A 22016-nucleotide genomic window follows, 5' to 3' on the forward strand; every position below is an offset into this window, starting at 1 on the left:
CTACAAGAATCATGTCCCTACGGAATGTAGTAAAATGACCGAAGTCACCAGGGGTTATCAGAAGCTCAGTGGTTAGAGCGCATGACTGGTATACGGTAGTTTATGGGTTCGAATCCCGCGGAGACCTCAGAGTTTTTCCCCCATTGTTCCGTGCTCGGGAAAAACTGGTCGAAGTCGAATCATTGTTCACTGAGTTTCACGTAAATCATAATTTCATTTCTATGACAAGTTTTAGCTTGATATCCGTGTTTACTTCATTGATATTAGTATTGATAAACGTTTTAAACAATTTCAACCGTGTGTTGCTTTTACTGTGAAGTGACTTCAACTGTGGTTTCCAAAGAGTTTCCAGCCAATCACAGCACGAGTTTGAACTAGAGGAATCCGAGTTTGTTGGTGATTGGACCAATTGTGTTGGAGCAGCGTCAATGTTTGCTGTTGCCATTGATTTGAACGACTTGACAAATGAGCCACAAAAAGAATTTGAACTCAGGACTTAAACTCTGAGTGGTCGCTTGTCATGCACTCAATTATTTTTGTTGCAAGATTCAGGGTGTTCGTTGTTTTTCGCGGGATTCGAAATTGTTTTCGTTACAGGACCAGATTTTTCGGTCCAGTTGAAAATAATTTCTTTAAAATCATCATTTTTTGTCGCTGGACCATGAAGCATTGTTTTCTATGCGCTAGGTTTAATTGAAATTATTTTTATCGCTGGCTTGTGGTGCTGTTTAAGTCAACGAAATTTGAACCCAATTACCAGCCAATCAAAATCGTCCGTTCCAAGGGCTAAAAATCGCGCTACTCGCGCTACTGTGATTGGTTAAAATCTCTCAGGTGGCTTGGTTGAAGTCAATGTATTGTAACTTTGTTACCTATTAATAAAACCTGACCTTTTGTTCTTCCTGCTGTGTTTATCTCCCGGCAACTTCACCTGAAGAACTTTGAAATTCACTTTGGAATCTGTAAAGCCAACGGCGATAAGGCGCTCACGAGGACAAGCTGCTAAACTGCACACACGGCTTTCTAAAGCAATTTCACTTAGCAGGCCACCTGACTTAACATTAAACAACTGAAGAAAATAACCTGTTGATTTAATACCGAAGCAGGTAATGCACTCCTCGTCACTAACAAACTGGCAACCAACGATTTTAAATAAACTTTGCTCATGAATACGTGGTCGTATTCTTTGGAGTATTTTTCCTAAAACTACAGCGAGGACGTAAAGGGTTTCGGTAAGGGGTTCAGAAAGTACGCAATATTGTTCAGTAGGAAAAAATGTCTTGCATGGACGAAATTCGAAACGCCTGGAAAATGTTTTGCATGGACGAAAGTCGAAACGCCTGGTCACCTTCCACAGTACTTTGTCTCCACAATGCATCTGCAATTCATCCTCATCAGCGGTTATCACGTGACATTTACTGTTACATGCAACAAAACGCCCATGAATAGGAATTGTTGACAGAATGCCTTCCCTAGTTGTATCCAAAATGATGACGTAACTTGTGATTCCGTTGCAGGCCACTCGTTCTTCTGATATGGGGATTACTTTAGTGATGTCCTCTAAGCCAGTCCAACTTCGGATGCACTCAGACAGCTCAGGATTGCACAGCTCAAGGGTGTCGCGACTGGTTTGCAACAGAACACCTTCTCTTACAGCTACAAGATTATATTCAACAAACAATTCCGTGACAAAATATTTTTTCCCAGGTTTGAACAAACCACTTGAAATGTCCCAACCCATAAGTATAATTCTTTGACTTCGGTTTGGTTTAGTGAGAACAAACAGCGTGTCACCATTCAATGATAATACGACGTTCAACACAGTCGATGTAGTCTTAAAAACTTCTCTTTCGACTTTCGTCAGTTCATCAAGCTGTAACATCTCTATGATTTCACTCCTTGAAGCAACTCTCAATACAGATCGGTTATTCAGCACAAAAGCAAGTCCGGGTCTCCAGGGTTGCATGGGATCTCTTTTCAAAGGGAAGCTAAAAGGATCTCCTAATAAAAATCCGGTCTCACTACACAATTCAAATTCCCACGGCTGGTAAGACAAATGAGGTAAAACATCTAACGAAAAGTCGCCGTCATTTACCATGTTGACGTCTAAACGAAAGAGATCGCACAAGGCACTGTTGAAAGCCAAGCAATAAAGGCATCGACAGTCAGGGGAGAACCTTATCATTCCGCATACTTTTGGAATAGTTCTCTGTGCCACAGTTCTATAACCATCCATTACGTCAAGCAAACCAATCGAACCAGAAATGTCAGAAATTGCTAACAGTCTTCCATCGCGAGACAAAGCAAAGGACACAATATCGTCATTCCATGTAAAACGATTTATCTCTGAACCATCTGTCAGACTCCACATGATAATGGATTTACCATCGCTGGGGGAATTAGTTAGCATCCTGATCTTGTCTGCAGAAATTGAACAAACATAGAAACGGCACTCGCTCGAAAGAAAAAGAGGTTTCAGGTCCCCGTCAAACGTATAGGCATGGCTGAGGATTCCTGGTAAGACAAGGTCCTCTGTAGGATGAAACACTACTGAGCGGTATAATGACCTGGCATGATATGACAGGACTGGTCTATATGGTTCATAGACATCATCATCAGCAGCAGCAGCACACAGGAGTCTATTTTTTCCTACGTACAAGTAGTGATATTTCTTTACCTCGACACCTCGGGTCCATTGCTGCTTTCCAGTATGGAGCGACCATAGCTGGATCTCGTTATTTACACATTCGCACACCATGTAGTCCAACCGCCGTGAAACATCAAAACAAGCTACAGCAGCTGAACATCGAAATTTGGTTGAACAAGCCCTTGCAGATCCTCTTTGTGCAAGTATTCCATATACGCCATTTCAGAATATCTCGTCTCTAAAAGGTTTGAAGCTTCAGATGAAAGTTCAGGTCCTCCCTCGTTCAACAAGGTTTGAAAGATGGTGTGGGGAAGCTCTTCTAATGTGGCAAAGTGTTTTCTTAACAAGACCAACAAAGTGTTCAGGGCCCTTTGAAGTACTTCGATGCCCGCTTGCTTCTGGACACAAACAATGTCTTCAATCGCCGCTGTGACATTCACACAAAATTTGCATGCACAAGCTCTAAGTCCAACACAAATTTCGTGACAACTTCCTCAAGGCTGCATACTCGCGCATCCTGTAATTGTAGCATGTGTTGAACTCCATGACGCAGAGCGTACTTTGCAGTGTCAGGGAACTGTGCGCCGTCAACGCCTTTTCGTTTCACTTCATCAAGCTCGTCAATGCACAGCTTAGATAGGACTTCATGGCCTTCTGTTTCGTCCAAACTGAACTGGTGCTGTCCGTAGTTAGATTTTCCAATCAACCAGTCTTTGACCGACTTGTGAAAGAAGTGAATGCACTCGTCTTGAACGGGTAGAAGTGCCGAAACACAAGCAATAACCACATTTACTTTTCGCTGAACCAATGATGTCGATTTACCTGGTAGCAACAATTTAGACACAAAACCAAGAGACAATGGCTCTCTTGCAGCTGCGACGCCACTCAGGAAATTGCAAAAGTGGTCCTCCGTGACGTTAAGTTTCTTACAAAGTTCAGTCCCCAGACGCTTGAAATACGAGTGGTAAACAGACGAAATACCTGATGGTAAGATGCTGTCCAGCAGTTCAGGGGTTAAAACTGGCACTTCCTTCTGTATGAAATCTACCAGGTAATGAGCATATAGCATGACTCCTTCTGACTTTTGAACCAGTGCTTGCAAGATGATTTCTCGATGCTCAGATTGCAATAAATGGCTGACTTTCTTTTCAAAGCAAAGGTAAACATCCTTCATGTTCTCTTCAACGTTTGGATCCAGCTGCAAGGGGTGCAAATTCTTTAGAGTTTCTGCTATGTTTCGTTCCGGTCGCGTTGTCACCAGAAATCGAATCCACAGTGGCAGATGTTGAAAGTAATTAGGAACTACGTCTAGTAGGTCATTTCTTCCCTGGAATTCACTTTCGTCTAACCCATCTATGACCACCAGAAAGGTCAAACCAGGGTCGTTCAAGTTGGCTAGAGGTTCCTCAAACAGTACTTCGAACAGATCCTTCACGTCCATGTTGTTTATCTCCACACCCAGATTTCTTGACAACTTTTCGACGAGAGCTTTCTTGTAGTCTGGCAGAAAATCACAGAGCTGACTGGCTAAGGACTGTAGCATCACCTTGGGATTCCTGTGGCGCGCCCTGTCATGCTGACAAAAGTGTCTTCCGGCCAGTTTCCAAGCTTCGTTCCTCTTTTCGTTCCTCTTTTCTCACATGACAGCTGAGATCACAGACTTCCCCATCCCAGGATTTCCACTGATTACCATCACACGATTTGGGCAACTTCTGTCATTTAACCAACTCTCGACTGTGGCAATGATGGACAAACGGGTTCCCTCTGTGTAGCTGTCTGCGTGACGTCTTCCGATTTTTTCCAGGGAATCAATATTGGCGAGTTTCTTAAGGATTTCGCTTTCTCTATGCTTTTCTCTTTGTCCTTCCAAGTCTTTCTCCTTCCCGTAAGTCTGATGTATTTCTTCTACTTTCGAGTTCGTTTCCTGCAGTGTCTGGCGTATTTCGTGGAGCTTCATGTTGCTATCTTGAATTGTCCTACGATCTTCTAGTTGTTTCTTAAGTAATTCGTTAACAGTTTGCTTTGTTTTGGTCTGGGCCTGTTGTACTTCGGTTAGAGATCGACACATGCCTCCAGCTGTAACTTAATATCAAGCTCACTGACATACTATTTTCATACAACATCAATATAGTCTTCCTCTCCACAATGCTCTTCCTTCAGTCTATCAATTTCTGCGTTATCTAACCCAAGACCACGAAGAGCACCACTAATTTTAGGCCAAAGAGCATTGAAAGTAGGTGTATTAATACCGGTAGTGGTAACATGACCGTACAACTCATTGCGAAAAAACTTTATGCGGAGCAGATTTGCCTCACGAGAGTGGTCCCTGGGGTGTGGTTTATGATTCCATTCTTCTTTTCCACCTGGAGGAGAAAGTCCACAAATGCTGGTCAGGAGGAGGAACAGAAGAGAGATGTCGAAATTCTTGGAATCTGGGATGGCTCCTCCAGTTGGGAACAGTTTGTACCACTGAAAATTATTTAAAAAGTTTCTCATTTGAGAGCTTGTTCAGAGTTTTACGGTGCCTGTTGAGGTTTTCCTCCAGATGTGATGGGGGATGATAATGGTCAAAAAGGTTCCTAAGAACCGTTGTTCCGCCATCAATGAGAAGTCTGCTGAGCTTGGCTCCATTTGTCTTCTCCACAGAGCTAGCCGGAGGTGATGGTGTAGCAGTTGCCATCTCAAACCAAAGACAAGCCTTCAATCGTATCTGTGTGAAATAGACCTAGATTTACCTTATTTTTTCTCTCAAGTGGCCAATTGGTACATTTGATTAGTTGAACTCTCGGCTCTCGGTGGGGGTGGGCAGGGGAGAAGTTCAACAGCATAATACTTTGGGTAGCTGTTTCCAATCCCTTCATTCCAGGATACTTGTGCAGTGAAACTTAGCATTGGAGACTTCCGCTTAATACAAACACCCGCTTATTATGGACGGTTACATATACGAAGAAAAATTCAAATTTCTTCCCTTACATTATCCCGCTTATTACGGTCAATGGACACTTTTCTGCGACGCGAGTGACACGCTTTTGTACATGTACAAATTGAGCCTCGGTTTAAGGACATTAGTTATCTTGTGCACTGTTTATGGGCTAATCGTACCGCCGGAAATGAAAGTTGCTGCAGGTTAACACGTTTTTCATCACTAATGACCACTAATAGCAAGACGTGTTTGAGACATGTCTTTCTTCTGAAGTTTGTTCCTTGCAAACATTGGCATGATACATAAATTTGACTATATTAATGAGAATTAGGCCCTCTTCATTTTGAACTTAAATTACAGCTGAGACGCAACACATTGTCCCGGTTCCCTTGAATTTTATGCAGTAATCTTTGTATCCATAAACATGTGCTTTTGACGCTTTTTTTCTAACAGCCCGCTTGATATGGACACAAAGATAACACAGCAACTTTTGCTCAGTCTCTTTGGTGTGAGCTTGTTTCACGTACTGGATCACTGTCGATAAATCGATAATTAAGCCTTCGCCTTTAGATTCTAATTCATGAAGGATATCACTTGGATATCTTTCCTTGATTTTAGTATTCAAAGCAAAGCACTGTAACCGAGTTTACTTTTGCATCACAGTTTTCAAACTTTACAAGCTTGCTGATTGAGAACAACTGAGATGTAAATTGAAAGCAAATGATTCTTCTACACTAATAAGGTACATGTTCTTGATTCTACCAGAAACCCTACCAGTAGCCAGTGTTCTTCTAGATAGCTAATTTGCAGCCCTTTAATGTGGCAATGTTCCTCTCTGCCTCCACTGAAATCAAAATGAAAGTAACAGATTATTTACACAGTACACTGTACAAGACTAGTATATGTACATTGTGGATCGATTCTACAGAAAGTACAAAGGTAATAGTGTGACTAGGACAGCTGGAAAGAACAATCATTAAAATTAGCCAATCAGAAGGCTTTATTGCTGGCCCATTATTTTCTGAGTCAGTTGGACCTGATAAAATTGATATTCAGCTGTTTGTCAATCAGAGTCGTGCAATAAATCTATTTAATGATAAAGATAAAATGTTCATGATCATGTCATGAGCGTGGGAGAAAGGAAAAAACCTCTCTGCATTTCTGAACATGACTTCCCAGATACCTGGTCCGGCACTCTATCCACAGAGCTACGGGGAGCCTCATGGTGCACTAGGCCATTAACTAATTTCATATGGGACACACGTTCTGCATGCTGCTAGGAGCAGCAATGTCAAAAGCATCACGTGTGTGACATATCATCATGGTGCATGCACATTTAATAGCCTTCCAACGAACATAAAGATTTTGCCACCTAAGGAACGTTTCAAGGCTATCCCCGATTTTTTTTCTTGGGTTATTTTTTAGAACATTTTCAATTCGATATCCAATTTTTATGAGAACGCTATTACCTTTTTAAGCTTTTTAATTTTTTAAACATTTCAGCGTATCTTTTAAAGTAGTTAGTTTTTTTTATAGATATATATTATTTATACATGCTCTTTTTATTTTACGTTATACAGGGCCCCCATTGATACCAGTCCTGCGACTGAAGGGGTTACCCTGTTTAAATATCGATTATTATTATTATTATTATTATTATTATTATTATTATTATTATTATTATTATTATTATATAATCAGAGAGATGGAAAGTTTTGAGATACCCAGATGGTGGGAGTTTTCAGGGTGTGAGCTCTGAGTTTTTGAGACCTTGAAAACTGATTTTCTTAGTTTTCTTGAAATAAAAGGTCCCTTCTCACAGAAACAAACTACTAAGGTAAACTCGGTATTCTTAACTACTTAGCTATACATGTGAGCACCTCCACCACTAAATCCTTTCATTTTACATTTTATCAATTTCTGACTGATGTCCCCAAGATCATTAATAAATTAATGGGCCCTTCGACGACGAAAACGATGTCGTGCAATATGGTGGCCATACTCCAGCTAATACTAAGTCATGCAGCCTTGGTTTACAATGCACACCTGTGATATTGGACACCCATGTTATGGTCAATTATTGACACAAGGTATCTGCTGACCAGTATCACGTGGCCATATTGCGGGCTCATGTTTACAGTTCAGCTTTTTTGAAGTTGACTGCTGACCAAGTGTTGTTTTTCGATTATCTCGCAGGCTCAAGCCAGGTTAACTTGTTGCATTTAGGGCCGGGGTGTTTGAAAGGCAGTTAATGCTAACCCAGGATAATGCGATTAAAAGTTAACCGAACTATAAATTAATTTTGAATGTTTTTACTGCTTTGTGCAGTCTGAGATTATTCAAACTCAAAATAGGAGGCCAAACAATATAAACAGAAAACCTCACCACAAAGTTACAAAACTCAAATCAAAATTCTCCCTTATCCTGGGTTAGCTTAATTGGGCTTTGAATAACCTGGCCAAGGAGCTCTGCTCGTAGGCTTGGCAAAATCTATATATATTAGTTTGTGATCATGCCATTGGAAAAATAACTATAAGTAACATCTGTGCTGCTATTAAACCTCTAGGATCAGCTTTGTATTTTGATACACGGCTTATGTTGTTGTTTACACACAGATGTATAACAAAAGCGGTCATACATGTATCTGGCCACGATTTTGGAAAAATTAACTAAATGCCCTCACTCGATTAAGCACCTAGCTCCCTCAAATAAAGCACTGGCCACCCTCCCCGGGCACAAACATTCCAAAGATTTATGGCAATTTCTGTTTATCAGTCATTGATATAACAAATATTTTTGTGATTATTAATATTCTTATTGTAATTAACTTTTGTAATAATTCCACCATCTGGGATTTTTGAAAAAGATTGTGGGGACAATGGTGAAGATTGTAGTAGAAATAGGCACAGGCACAGTACAGGTTATCCACAAACAAGACTTTTCTTGTCAAGAATTTATTTCTCACTGCGAATAACTACCAAGCTAACATTTTGCTTCCCTCTTAGGATTCTTGTTGGGATCCAGGAGTTATTTTTTTCTGGGCAGGATCATGACAAACTTGGACAGATTTCTAGGCAGGATTTATGCCAAGATGCCCTGCGGGTTTTTTTCCCCAGAGGATTCTGCCGGGAAAATTTGGCCACTTCAGGTTCAGGGATTCTTGGTGGAATCCTGCTAGGATCCCAGTACCTATTTTACAACTGAGGGGTTTTCCCATCATTTCAGCAGTGATCTCTTCAATATATTGTTTGCATCACATTTTTTATGGCATATTCTAGATGTTGTCTGATTGAGTAACCCTGATTGAAATTTTACCATGTAAGTTATATTTTATGTTGTTTTTAAAGTAAAGTAATAAGCTCTGGAAGTAAACAATCATACCATTTGACCAGTGTTCCTCCAGTTAGTCAATTCTCTGTCCTTAAAGTTAAGCTTCGTCTCTACTTTCACTGCAATCAAGATTCAAATTATTTAGTAATTTACACATAATAAGATTTGCTCTAAATAACTTAAAACTGCAGAGAGTATTTTCCAAAAAATTTCAACTTTAACTGCTTATTCTTTTGAAAAAGACTTTGTGCTTCTCCTTGCAGTGCTGGAAATAATTTTTCTTCTTTAACAGGACATGTGTCCTTTCAAATCTTCATTTTGGTCGGACATCTCATCAATTTGACCGGACATTAATTTGAATAATTGATTAGCATAATTAATTAGTATAATAAAATTTATTAGCATACTGTAAAGATTTTCAATACAAATCCTTCAAAACTAAATTTAAATTTGATTTATTCATCATTTATGATTAACTAGATGACTTTATCTTAACTAGATGACTGCACTCAGATCTCTCTTGGTTATCTCCAAGCAAACCTAGTTTTCTATTGAATGCTACTATTAAAGCAGGAGCCCATCACTAGGAGTGTGAAACAACCCCAATTACTCCTGTCCCGGCATTTTCATAGGCCAATCTATTTTTAGTTTGAATTTACCACGAATTCAGACCCCCGTACATACATGAAATGCTAACAGCATATCATAATGCATATAACGCATAATAGGGTGATTTCTGAAAAGTACTTTATTTGGCAAGTACAGGAAAGATGAACACTTCTGCTTTATGATATGGCAGCAGTCCATAATGGGCTCCTGGATATGGCTCAGACTGTCATTAGGGCCAAAAATTAAAAAATTCTTGAGTGGCCATCCGGCAACATAAGTGATAAAAATCAAGTAGGAATTTTATTCAGAAAAGAATTCAATCATAAAATCTGTAAAGCAAAAAATTCAAACAATTTTTTGGCTGCTAATTTTGTATAGGTAGCTAATGCAATGTCTATGAAGGATTCATGCATTCCAAGAGACACCATCGGTAGGCATACATGATGTACTCAATACTAAAGGGTTTCTAATGCATTATAGGGCGATTTCAAACACATTCAGCCATTTGCAAGTTTTCCGATGAGAGAGAATACTCCACAGCAAAGCAAAAAGATATATTGCTTTCTTTTCTTATGTTGAATATCGTAGAAGCAAAGATCTTTGACTAAGTATTTCTGGAGGGACATAGTCTCTGAGAAAAACATAGGTACGCAAGGCGTGCAAGAGTTTTTTTGTGTGTGTGAAGTGTCGGAGATAGGAGCATTCATGGTACAGTAATGATTTGGTTAATTTGACATTTTTTCTTTGGTTGCGATGTTACATCGGTCACGGTAAGATAGCTAAATAGTAAGCCATAAAATGTTTGACTGAACAAACTACAGTAATCTGACATGTCTCCAGATTAATGTAGATACCATCTTATTTTCTAACAGGCAATTTGATTCGTTCTTTGATACAACCCGGTGTGACACACGCACATGCATAACTCCCTCACTCACCGATCACATAACCCTTCCAACCCCCAAGAGGAATTTTTGCTCAAAAATACTCAAGTAACGTAAGAGACGTAAGTTTACCTTTTCATGCAACACAACACAACACAACTTCACCGAAAATAGAAAGAAAGAGAAAAAAACCTCGGACGCCTTGAAAGTCTGATTTAATTAAATTGCACTTTAACTTGGTGCCGTGCAGTCTTCAAAGAACATTTGAACAGTTTTCATACTTTTGACCTTCAAAAATATCGGACTGAAATGAATGTCATGAAATAAAACTTTTAAACTGCTACTGCAGAGACGTAAAAACCGTCCAGAAATGAAAGCTTTTTTGTTTAATATCCTGGAAACAATAGCCGATAACTTGTCAGCTCTAATTGAATTTACTCCCATATAAAAACAAAAGTGTCACATTACACTTAGTAACTAAAAAACAAAAATATTGTGTTATATTTGCATGCAACAAGAACAAAACAATTGTTACCCGCACTTACTAATGTAAACGTTAGAACTGTTTCAAATCTAAAGTATCGTCCCCTCTAAAACATGTCCTAAGAACTAGAAGCGACAATTCGTGACCTCTAATTGAATTTACTCCTTGTGAAAAACAAAAGTATCAAGTTACCTTTAACTAAAAATAAAAATATCTCGTTGCATTTGCATACTACAAACTCACGAACTGTTTCAAACCTCAAGGCTCATCTCATTCATTTAACTAAAATCCTCAGCCTAACCCACAGAAAATGTCGAACTAAACCCAATACCTCCTCTTTTATAGAAGAATGAATACGGCCGTTCTGAACTTTATCGGGATCAGATCTTCTCACATACCATTTACCTTTACAACAAGAAATTTTATTGGCTGTTCATAGTAGATCCAATCTGATTGGTGTGACATACATACATCTCTCACTCACTCACTCACTCACTCACTCACCCATTGACCCGTCCATAACATACTCGACGCGCCGACTAAGAGGTATTTTTCTTACAAAAAAAAAAACTCAATAACCGTTATTGATCGTCATAACAGAGAAACGTAGTCGCCGTTATGGTAGCCTGTGAATGCAGACGTATTTTTGGCTGTCCACTAAACGAGAATTTTTGGTCGCCAAAGAGGAAATTTTAGCCGCATTGGTGACCGTACCTGAGTTGCAATTTTGAGCCTTTTAACAATGTATCTAACCAAATTTTATGGATGGAGTAGGACAATAACTTGGTGTTGGTTAAACGTTCGGACATCATGTCCGATCATAATGTGAAATTGGCCGGACATATTCAAAATTTGGTTGGACAATGTCCGATGACCAACTGTTATTTCCAGCCCTGCCTTGTTACATTTCATACATTAAATTTCTGAAACATTTCTTTAATTCAGAAGTTTGGCTTCAACAGATCAATAAATTGCCTCCTTGTAAAATGAGCATCTTGCTAGTTATTCAACTGTTCTGAAAAACATTAAAGTACTTACCTTACTAGTAATTTTATTTAAAAGCAATTCACTATATATGTATTCCCCTCTGAATTATGTAAACCCATTGTTTATGTTTCTTTTAAAGATGGGTAGATTAAGCTTATTATTATTAAGGAAAATATTCTTTCTCTCTGTCCAGGTGCAAGTTAATTATTAACTCACTTGATTTGTTCAACAATTGGAAATCCAAACCTTCCAACCCTCCCTTCTCTTATCAGCCTTTCATTTACTGACCACTCAGTCAGGCCTCTCCTCTCATATTCCACCCTCAGCCTCCCCTCTCCTTTCTTATATCCCACGTTCATGGGTAAGATAGTTGACCACTAATATAATGATGGTGTATTTACCAGCTCCCTCCCTCCCCTCCAAACAGCCTCTCCTCAAGGAAATTAAGAGCTGGCTAAGCCTAAGCCACCCCATTAATATTACACTATATGTCTATAGGGCAAGTGTAGCTGAATTCAATAGAACTGCTATCGAGGAAATGGCAACAAAAATATGAAGCATAGACTTGTGGCTAACTGAGTAGCTGTCATCAGGATCTAATAAGGTTACAAACCTGGGGTGGGTGGGATGAGGAGATTTTGGCCTTGTGTTACATGTAAACGTGGGTGGAATAGACTTAGGAATACAATTGGATGTTCTTTATGCTTATGTCTAGCCCTCAGATCAACAGTAGGCAGGTAGAATATCTTTAAATGCTTAAGCTAAAGTAGTAGCATGTCATGCCCAATGTTAGTATAAGCTGACTGCTATGCTTGGTAGAATTCCTGAAACCAACGGGGTACGGTATCACCCACCCAGCTTCCAACTCAGACCGTATAACGCAGTTCGTACTCTTTTGAGCTCTTCAAATTCCATGACTGTCCATGACTTTTTCCACGACCTTTTCAAGTTTTCCAAAACCTTACGTTTAGCTGTCAGTTTCAAAAATTAAAAAACTTTCCTTGTTTTAGAGTACACAAACCCTGGTGTCCACCAAAATGCGTACCGTTTGCACTGCTTAATTACTCCTCTCTATCTAACATTGTCCTTGCCTTATCATCTGCAGCAACTTATCTTATTATCAAACTAAACTTTAATTTTCCATGACTTTCAAGGACTGACAATTAAATTCCATGACCTTCCGGGCCTGGAAAATGAAAGTCTTAAATTCCATGACTTTCCAGGTTTTCCATGACCTATATGAACCCTGTATAAGGACATCATGCCAACTTTTCACTCATTTGCACATCTGCCTGGGTTAAGTAGCTTTCTCTAAAGCAAAGATGTCTTCATCATGTGCCAAGACACTACATAAATGTAGCCTCTGTTTATAGCGTTGGACTTCAAAATCAAATCCCACAGAATCTTAGCTGTCTTCTCGTGAGTTAAAAGAAAACAGGAAATAGGGCAGTAATCTGTGAAACAGATTGTTTACATCGGTTATTGTGACGTGAAACACAATACATGAGATCGATAAAGTGCCAAGGGAAATACATGTACAATCGGGCAGAAAAGAGATGATGCATATATAAACAGGTAAGACCATAGAATTATTTTTCCAGTGCATGATTTCTGCCATCTGTATAATGAGCCCTATGGTGCATGTTCATAGAAACACTGAAAAATTGTGGTTTTCCAAGCAGATTTCAAAATAGCGATCAATAAACCAGAACTTGGACTACTGTAACTTTTTTGGCAAAAATTGTTGCAATTTAACAGGAAGCACAGACCACTAGGTATTTTCTAAAATCAATCCTTGTTGGGCACATCTTCACATGAGGCTGCCTAATTACAAATGCATTTTAGTTTCTAAAGAAAATGCTGAGTGTAAATTGAAATATCAGACTTCGTATGGAGTCTGTATTGATTACTGGTATTGACGCTAATCAATATACAATAGAAACTTCTTCCTGTATCTACATTGTCTACTTTGTTAACTCTGGGAAATATCAAATATTATTATTTTCAAAATGTCAGCAAACTGTGACACTCGACTGATCTACAGTACAATCCCGAATTTTGTGCTCTAATGTTCATTAATTAAAGTGCAAACTGATTTTGTCGGCAGGCTAGATTATAACTGTACTCACTAAATGCACAAGTAAGAATTTGAAACTACAAAAGTCTTTTACATTAAGCCCATATTTTATCAATTAATTTAACGTCTGCTGCGCACAAACTGGTCTAGAGTAGGAAATGTACACAAAATGGTAAATATTCAAGGTCAAACAATTTGTCCATTGCTCAGGACAAATGAATCTCTGGCTTTACATGATAAAATATACAACTGAACCGTAATATTTACCACTTCAAAATGTTTTGATAAAGCTTTTTGTTTGTGGGGCCAGTAACAACTAAAAGATAAACGAAAATCTGGCAACGCAAATATATAGGTGGGATGTTTCCAAATGCAAATTCCCAGTGATACAGCTGTAATTAAAATACTGACCAAATGACTTGATTAATCATCAAGGTTGCAAGCCAGTCATTACTAAACTGTTATGGTCATAATTCAGAGAGTCTAAAGCCTTCTCTGTGATTACTTCTAGTATAAAGCAAGCGGTTTGACTTCACAGACCGGCAGGAGAGTATTGTACAGCCAATCAGCCAACAAGAAACCCGCTATGAGAGAGTTGACGGTACAATGAATGTTCCTTTCGATCTTCATCTTCTTCCATCAAAGCAACCTACAGTCGATATTAATGTTTGCACGACCCCGGGATCCCATAGGAACCAAACATAAGGGTTTTGATTTTTGAAATTATTCTAAGTCATGCCAGAGTGGATGATCTTTCAGCTGTCCAAGCTGAAAAAACCCAGGCTGGTTCTTACTCACAGTTTACTAAAATTCCTACCTCTATGCCGTCAAGCACATTTTCACTTCGAATTCCACAGAACAAGACCTGCAATAGATGACAATAATTCACTGAAGACGAAGAAAGCTTGGGACAAATAACTGAACATCGATTGAAGAAATCGAAAGCGGAAGTGAATCCTTCGATCACAGAAATATATGTTCAAACAAGCAAATAATTCTAAACGCTGTGTTGCTGTTAATAGGTCACGGAAACCGAATATCATTCTCAACTAACCTTGCTGTCGAAAATGGATCCGTAGTTCGGTTGTAGCGAAAACTAAGACCCCCGAAAACTAAGACCTAAGACCTAAGACCTAAGACCCGAAAACGAAGACCCGAAAACGAAGACCCGAAAACGAAGACCCCTTTATTTTCTTTATTTTCCAAACCCCTGCTCCACCCCCGTCCTTGATTATGATAAATTGTAGGATTATGATGTCTTTCCGCCGCCCGGACTTTAGCAAAAGCGAAAACGAATACCCGAAAGATCCATTATCTTTTTGTCCTTTCTTTTTAATTGAGTTATTTGAAACGAAAAAACTTAAAACATTTTCTTCAAATCCTGGTTTTAAAAGGAATCAACCCATAAAACAGAAAATCCACCACTACAGTACAACGTTTTAACTCAACAGATTGAACTGATTTATTTCCCCGGTCAAACGCTGTACTTCAATTACACTCGATTACACTTGGCCTAAGTCCATTTAAGAAAGGCGTAAAAGCGCCTTATTTGCACCAGAGAATGGGTATTCTTGCGACAATCAAAAAACAGTGACTACAAATAAAATACCGTATCATAACAAACAATAACAATGTCAGTAATACTAACTGAACATTTTTTCGCATTTGACGCTGTTGGAGTGTGAAAATTCGCATTTCTTCATATTCAGTCAAAAGAAACCCTTTGGTAAACTATTTACGAAAATGACATTTAAAATTTTCAAAGGGTTTTTATTTTTGAGAAAATCGGCAAAACGTGAAATGCCGTTTACGCGTCCCCGCCGCCATAAAATTTTGTCCAAAATTCGTGCGTATTCAAAACACTCGCAAAGAAAGAAGGTTCAACGTATGAAATTTATCTTTGGCATGTAAGCGGGGAATCCAATATACAACACAGAAACCTAAAAATATTGCAAAAAGATGCACTTTAACAGATCATTTTGAAAGCCCAAAAATTGGTATTTTGAGCACTTTGGTAAACACTTGAAACAAGGCAACTTTGGTGGCAAAAATCGTGTCCTGGTACATCGAAATTTGGAATAACAAATAGATCGGTGTAACATATAAAAAATCCAGCTTAGGCAATTGAAAAACCACCCGTTGAGAAAAGTAAACGCATGGTGAATTTTCGATGTATTGACTAGAAAAAATTGTCACGGTCACGCAATCACTAGTAAACAGATTTCGATTGGATTTATTCATTGTGTTTTAGTTTTGCTCACTTTGGCTACAGTTTATGCTCGAATAGAAAATCAATCAATCTTATGTATTATTTACTGTTTTGTATTCATATCAAAATGAATTTTAGAAGAGGTGAAAATTGATCTGACCGCAAAAATACAAAGATGAAGTTTTGTGTCATATTTACCGACTTAAAGTTTGTTTCCACTGAACCCAACTACTTAGCCCAGTAGGGAGTGGAAATTGTAATCTAAAAATAGACATCCGATAATTTGTAATCTATTAACCATTGTTTCTATCAACTCAAGCCAACTTGCTTTAACAGCCGAGGTTCCCTTTAACCATGCATGCTTAAACTTCTAGTAATTGTTACGAAATGTCAGGCATAGCTAAAATGCAAGTGGATCTTTTTTGCAACTTTTTACACAAGCCAAAAATAGGGATAGTTTTGCAGATTCTGCCACAATAATTCGAACCAGTGCAGATATAGCAGCACCGGTCATTCATATAAAAGGAGAGGCGCACCTGTTACAGGAAGCCACACTTTCCCATCCGGATCTAGGCTAAACATTGTTGTTGAATTTGTCTTCATATACCTGATTGAAGTAACGTTGACCCATGAAAAGCATAAACCATAAACGATGCGACCCAAATGTTTACTGGGAAATCAAAAAAGGAATTGTCTTTGGTGACAGAATGAACGTTATAATAAGACAGGTTGCGTGAATCATGCTCATAAAGCTCTAAAGGAAAGAAAAAAATTTTATTTCAAAAAATGGTATATTTCCAAGCTTGCGAATGGTGTCTACCCATAATCTCATTCGGTCTTATCGTTCATGGTTTATGCAATTCGTAGGGTAAACGTTTTTTCAATTTGGTATTTTCCCTCAATAATGTCATTGCAGTAAAAAAAATACCTTTGTATTCTCTTCACTGGCATGTTTCAATCAACAAATATAGTTTGCGTAGTTTCTTTCTGTACTGGACAAAAAGATAATGGATCTTTCGGGTATTCGTTTTCGCTTTTGCTAAAGTCCGGGCAGTAGGAATTAGCAAGGAGTGACAGGCCTGCACAACTTCTAACAATGGAAACTTTTGTACCATGTAATATATGACCCCTTTATAGTTTTGCTCTTACGAGTATGTCTTTTAGGGATTTACCTCTTTTATACGATATTAGTGGTGGCTCTTTGAAAATTTGCCGTAGAGAAGGCTGATTTTGTATGAAGTGCCATTTTTCCATTAAAACATTTTTGAGGTTGGGCACTGATGGTTGATATTGTGTTATTTTTGTTTATCCTCCGTGTCCATGATCAGAACAGCAAGCAATTTGTGGTTTTAAGCAAGACCGCGGTTTCGAATCTTCACGATTCTCGTCAGTTGCTATTTTCAACTATTTGTAAGTGGAACAGTAGAGTGTTTAACTCAATTCTGATCCACCAAGGGACTTTTTGGCAGTTTGGGTTTATATAGCCACAGCATTTTGAAGTTGGGATCGAAAAAGGCGCATTCTGATTGGTCCTTGCCAGTCAATCAGTTTGCTGTATTTTCGATCCTATATGTTCTCAAGCTCTAAGTTGTGTTTTTGTAGAGGTGGTTAAGTGGATTTTTTCATAATATAATATGGCTTTTGAGTACTAGTATCGTTTTGTGTTAAAATACACTATGTTTTGAATGCTTTTGCTCAGTTATGAAGTAAAGCGTTCAGTATATCGTGCGTATTTCTTGATATATTCTTTAAGTTTTGTACGGTACACAATGTACAGTATTGTGTGTTATTTTGAGGTTTCGCGTGTCAGAACGGGGCTCTGTCTGGAAAGTATCACAGTAGGAATTAGCAAGGAGTGACAGGCCTGCACAACTTCTAACAATGGAAACTTTTGTACCATGTAATATATGACCCCTTTATAGTTTTGCTCTTACGAGTATGTCTTTTCATAATCAAGGACGGGGGTGGAGCAGGGGTTTGGAAAATAAAGAACATAAAGGGGTCTTAGTTTTCGAGTCTTCGTTTTCGGGTCTTGGTTTTCGGGCCTTCGTTTTCGGGTCTTAGTTTTCGGGTCTTAGGTCTTAGGTCTTAGTTTTCGGGGGTCTTAATTTTCGCTACAACCTCCGTAGTTCCCCAAAGTAGATAATTTCAAATCTCAGCGAAAGAGCAAAACAACCCCCTTTGTTGGCAGCTTCCTTGGAATGCAAACCAAAATGCTAGTGCTACCGGTGTCACAGTGATTTGGGTACCCCCGTGTTTTGGGTACCCCCGTACCCATATCCCTAGTGTTTTGGGTACCCAAAACACTAAAAGCGTTATATACCACAGATTGGGGCAAGTGAAATCATCCATAATTCTGCTGAAAAACCATTTATTTTCTTACGAAGGTTTGTCTCAATAAATTAAAACTTTGTTAATCTTGATATAAACACATAAAGTTGCTGAAAATAGTCGCAATTTATAACAGACTGTGTGATCCGAGTCCGCAGTTATAACGACACACAAAACACATTCGCGCGCCAAAGTTCCGTGTATGAACATGCGCTTGCTGCCTATCGGTAACCCTTGAAATGCACGTCATTTTAAACAAGCAAGCGGCATTCTAAACCTCGGATAGTTAGGCGATTGAATAAAATCACTATGCGAGAGAACACACTGAGATACGGCCGTCACGCAATACGCAGGTTTCAAGCTGTGACTGACCTCTGTGTACGGTTGCCTGTCTGAAATAAACTTTGTCTTAGACTTATTTATTTGTCACTCCTTTCTTGACCATCCCTCCTATTAGATTTTGCCATTAACGCAGTTTTTCTTCGGAGACATCTATAAAAAATGTAAAGAAAGTAGACAAGACTAAGTCCTTTGATCTTTGAACACTGGGAAAGTGGGATACCCAAATCCTTAGTGATATGGGTATTCCTTTCCAATATGCTTGCTTGTTATCGTTTCTTTAATTCAGGGTAGCCAACTCGACCGAAGATAAGAAGGCAAAGCTAACTGACAAAGACGAAAGTCATTCCAATGAGGAAAGGACTTAGAAATGCTAAAATGTAAGAGGTACCCAAATCCCTAGTGATATGGGTATCCCCTTCTCACAGTTCTGAGTGTTTGTTTGTTATCGTTTCTTTAGTTCAAGGTAGCCAAATTAACCGAGGATTAAAAGGCAAAGGAAACCATTTTACCTTCGGTCGATTTGGCTACCTTGAACTAAAGAAACGATAACAACCAAACATATCGGAAGGGGATACCCATATCACTAGGGATTTGGGTATCCCCAACATTTTGGCATTTCTAGTCCTTTCCTCATTGAAATAACTTTCGTCTTTGTAAGTTTGCTTTTCCTTTTAACCTTCGGTCCATTTGGCTAATCTGAATTAAAGAAACGAGGAGAGACAAACTCTCTGGAAGGGGATACCCATATCACTAGGGATTTGAGTATCCCCTACAGTTTGGCATTTCTACAGTCGTTTTCTCCCTTGAAATTGCCTTTCCTCTGGGTAAGTTTGCTTTGTCTTTTTCTCTTCGGTGGATTTGGCTACCCTGAATTAAAGAAATGATTACAACCCAACACTTCGGAAGGGCATACCCATATCACTAGGGATTTGGGTAACCTACTTCTATTTGTTTCCCTATATCCAAAGATTAACCTTGTCTACTTTATTTAGATTTATTTTGGTTTTGTCTCTCCGAGACAAAAAAACTCCCTTAATAGCGAAGAGAATTGTTCGCCGGCAAAATCTACTAGGAAGGATGGTCAAGGAAAGAGCGACACTCGAGTCTAAAATAAAGTTTATTTCTGACTGGCAACATACACAGAGGTCAATCACAGCTTGAGACCTGCATATTGCGTGACGGCCGCATCTCAGTGTGTTCGTTCGCATGTTGACTAAATTCAATCACTGCACTATTCGAGGTTAAAAAAGCGCCTTTTTTGGTTTAAAATAATGTGCATTTCAAAGGTTATCCATAGGCACCAAGTACATGTTTGTACAAGGATCTTTAGCGCGTGAATCCGGTTTTGTATGTCGTTATAACTGCGGACTAGGATAAGACAGTCTGTTAGGAATTGCGACTATTTTAAGAGACGTATTGTGTTTATATCAAGCAAAAGAATGCTTTAATTTATTGAGACAAAGCTTCGTAAAAGATAAATGGATTTTGAGCAGAATTGTGGATGATTTCACTTGCCCCAGTTTTACGCTTTCAGTGTTTTGGGTATCCCCAGTGGGGATACCTAAAACACTAGGGATTTTGGTACGGGGGTACCCAAAACACGGGGATACCCAAATCACTGTGACACCGGCAAGGAGATGTGGGACAGACCCAGAATCCCCAACGCAACCTCGTCGCCAGGGCCTTCTCCACTTTTCAAAATGGCGGATCTGGGGACGAGGTTGTTCCCAACGCACAAAGTCTGCAATGGCGCTGAAATTTCAACTTATGAACTGTGGAATACTGCCATGAGAGAGTGTGGAACAGAAGACAGCTGAACTTCAGGCTACATGAGATGATGTTTCCTCATTTGTATTTGCTATTCAATTTAATTTCATACCCAAAGACTGAAGGTTGAATAGCCCACAGTTTCCCATACCAATTCTAAAAGTTCCCCATAGTTATGTAATACAAGTTATCTTTCAGTATCATACTGTACCATCATCAGTTTGATGAGAGTGTAATACCGAAATTTATACCATGCTATAGGAAATACAACCAATCAGAATACAGGAAAGCCGTTGTGTATTCGACGGTATTATATCCAACCATATCATCATGTCTGTCGCATTGATGGTGTTGGCCACTGTATTTTCTATGGCATGCTATAAAATAGTTATCCGACGCTCTCTCGTGGTATATCATGGAATATATCACTTGTCATTTGTATTTTCTTGACCTTCTTGGTCTACGCGTCGCCTGAAGGCTCGTGTATACCAAGAAAATGACTCGTGGGGTATTAGGCTCAGTAAGAACAGTTAATGTCCAAGGACAAACACCCGTGCAAAGTCAAATGGAGGCTATTGGGTTTATTTTCCTTCAAATATTTTTCGCAACACGCAGAATGTTTTAAAAATTGGTTATTCCCCAGTTTTAGCTGGGGTATATTCAATGCATGACGCGTTTAAACCAATCGCGTACGAGCGAAAATATTTAGTTGATAACAAAACTTGATAACTTATATGCTAGCTTATACTTGTGTCCCTCTGCGTACATTTTGTTGAGAAGCGAATTGATCGACTTGATCTTTTCCCTTATTCTGCGTAAATTATCATCATGTACTCCTGTGCGAACATAAGAAGAGTTACGGGACGAACTAGCTTGCAAGAGGAAATCTCATAACCTAGTATAATACATTGCAACACGATCTTGCGAAACTGACTAAAAGACTTTCACGAGTAACAAACTAATATTTAGCAACACGTAACAACTGTCAACTGACTAACTAACTAAAAAAAATTAAATGGTTCACAAGCATAAGTCGGTTATCTAGTTAAAAGTTGTCCAGTGCTATTTCAACAAGAAATTTTTTGCATTCCATTGCTGTTGCGAGCCATCAGTGTCACCTCAGGAGCGTTACTTCACACTTGAACTTCACATAGAAACACTCGTTTGGGAAAATATTAGGCTCGATTTCCTTCGGCCGCTCTCTAGAGTCCACGTTTCTTCCCGGAGGAACCCGGGCTCCTCTCCCGAGTACGGGTGATAATCGAGCCTTGGAAAATATTGTCCACAGATTGTCCACATTTGAAATCAACTCAACTGTGACCGCCAACTCATGTTTAGTGCTAAACATTCTGGATATCGTGTATGCTTGTGATCTCATGCAACCCTAACCCGAACCCTCGATAGTATTAAAATACATAATTGAAAT

General features: G+C 38.9%; 2 protein-coding genes and 1 pseudogene across 3 annotated transcripts in view; all 3 read right to left on the reverse strand.

Moving 5' to 3' along the window:
* The window catches only part of LOC145486509 (uncharacterized), a 4707-nt pseudogene extending 427 nt beyond the window's left edge, over nucleotides 1-4280 (reverse strand).
* Nucleotides 1-15573, reverse strand: part of LOC145486504 (uncharacterized) — a 38356-nt gene extending 22783 nt beyond the window's left edge. The window contains exons 1-3 of one of the 2 annotated variants that reach the window (XM_081465188.1): nucleotides 14996-15573; nucleotides 14759-14806; nucleotides 8952-9019 (exon numbers count right to left, since the gene is read on the reverse strand). The gene's annotated coding sequence lies outside the window, so the exon portion shown is untranslated. The remainder of the gene's footprint in view (nucleotides 1-8951; nucleotides 9020-14758; nucleotides 14807-14995) is intronic. The other variant, XM_081465186.1, reaches the window with a different exon arrangement.
* LOC145486500 (uncharacterized) overlaps nucleotides 1-22016 on the reverse strand; it is a 96170-nt gene that overhangs the window by 49841 nt on the left and 24313 nt on the right. The gene's annotated exons all lie outside the window — the stretch shown is intronic.

Source organism: Orbicella franksi, chromosome 5 (assembly GCF_964199315.1).
Source record: "Orbicella franksi chromosome 5, jaOrbFran1.1, whole genome shotgun sequence".
Taxonomy (NCBI): Eukaryota; Metazoa; Cnidaria; class Anthozoa; order Scleractinia; family Merulinidae; genus Orbicella; species Orbicella franksi.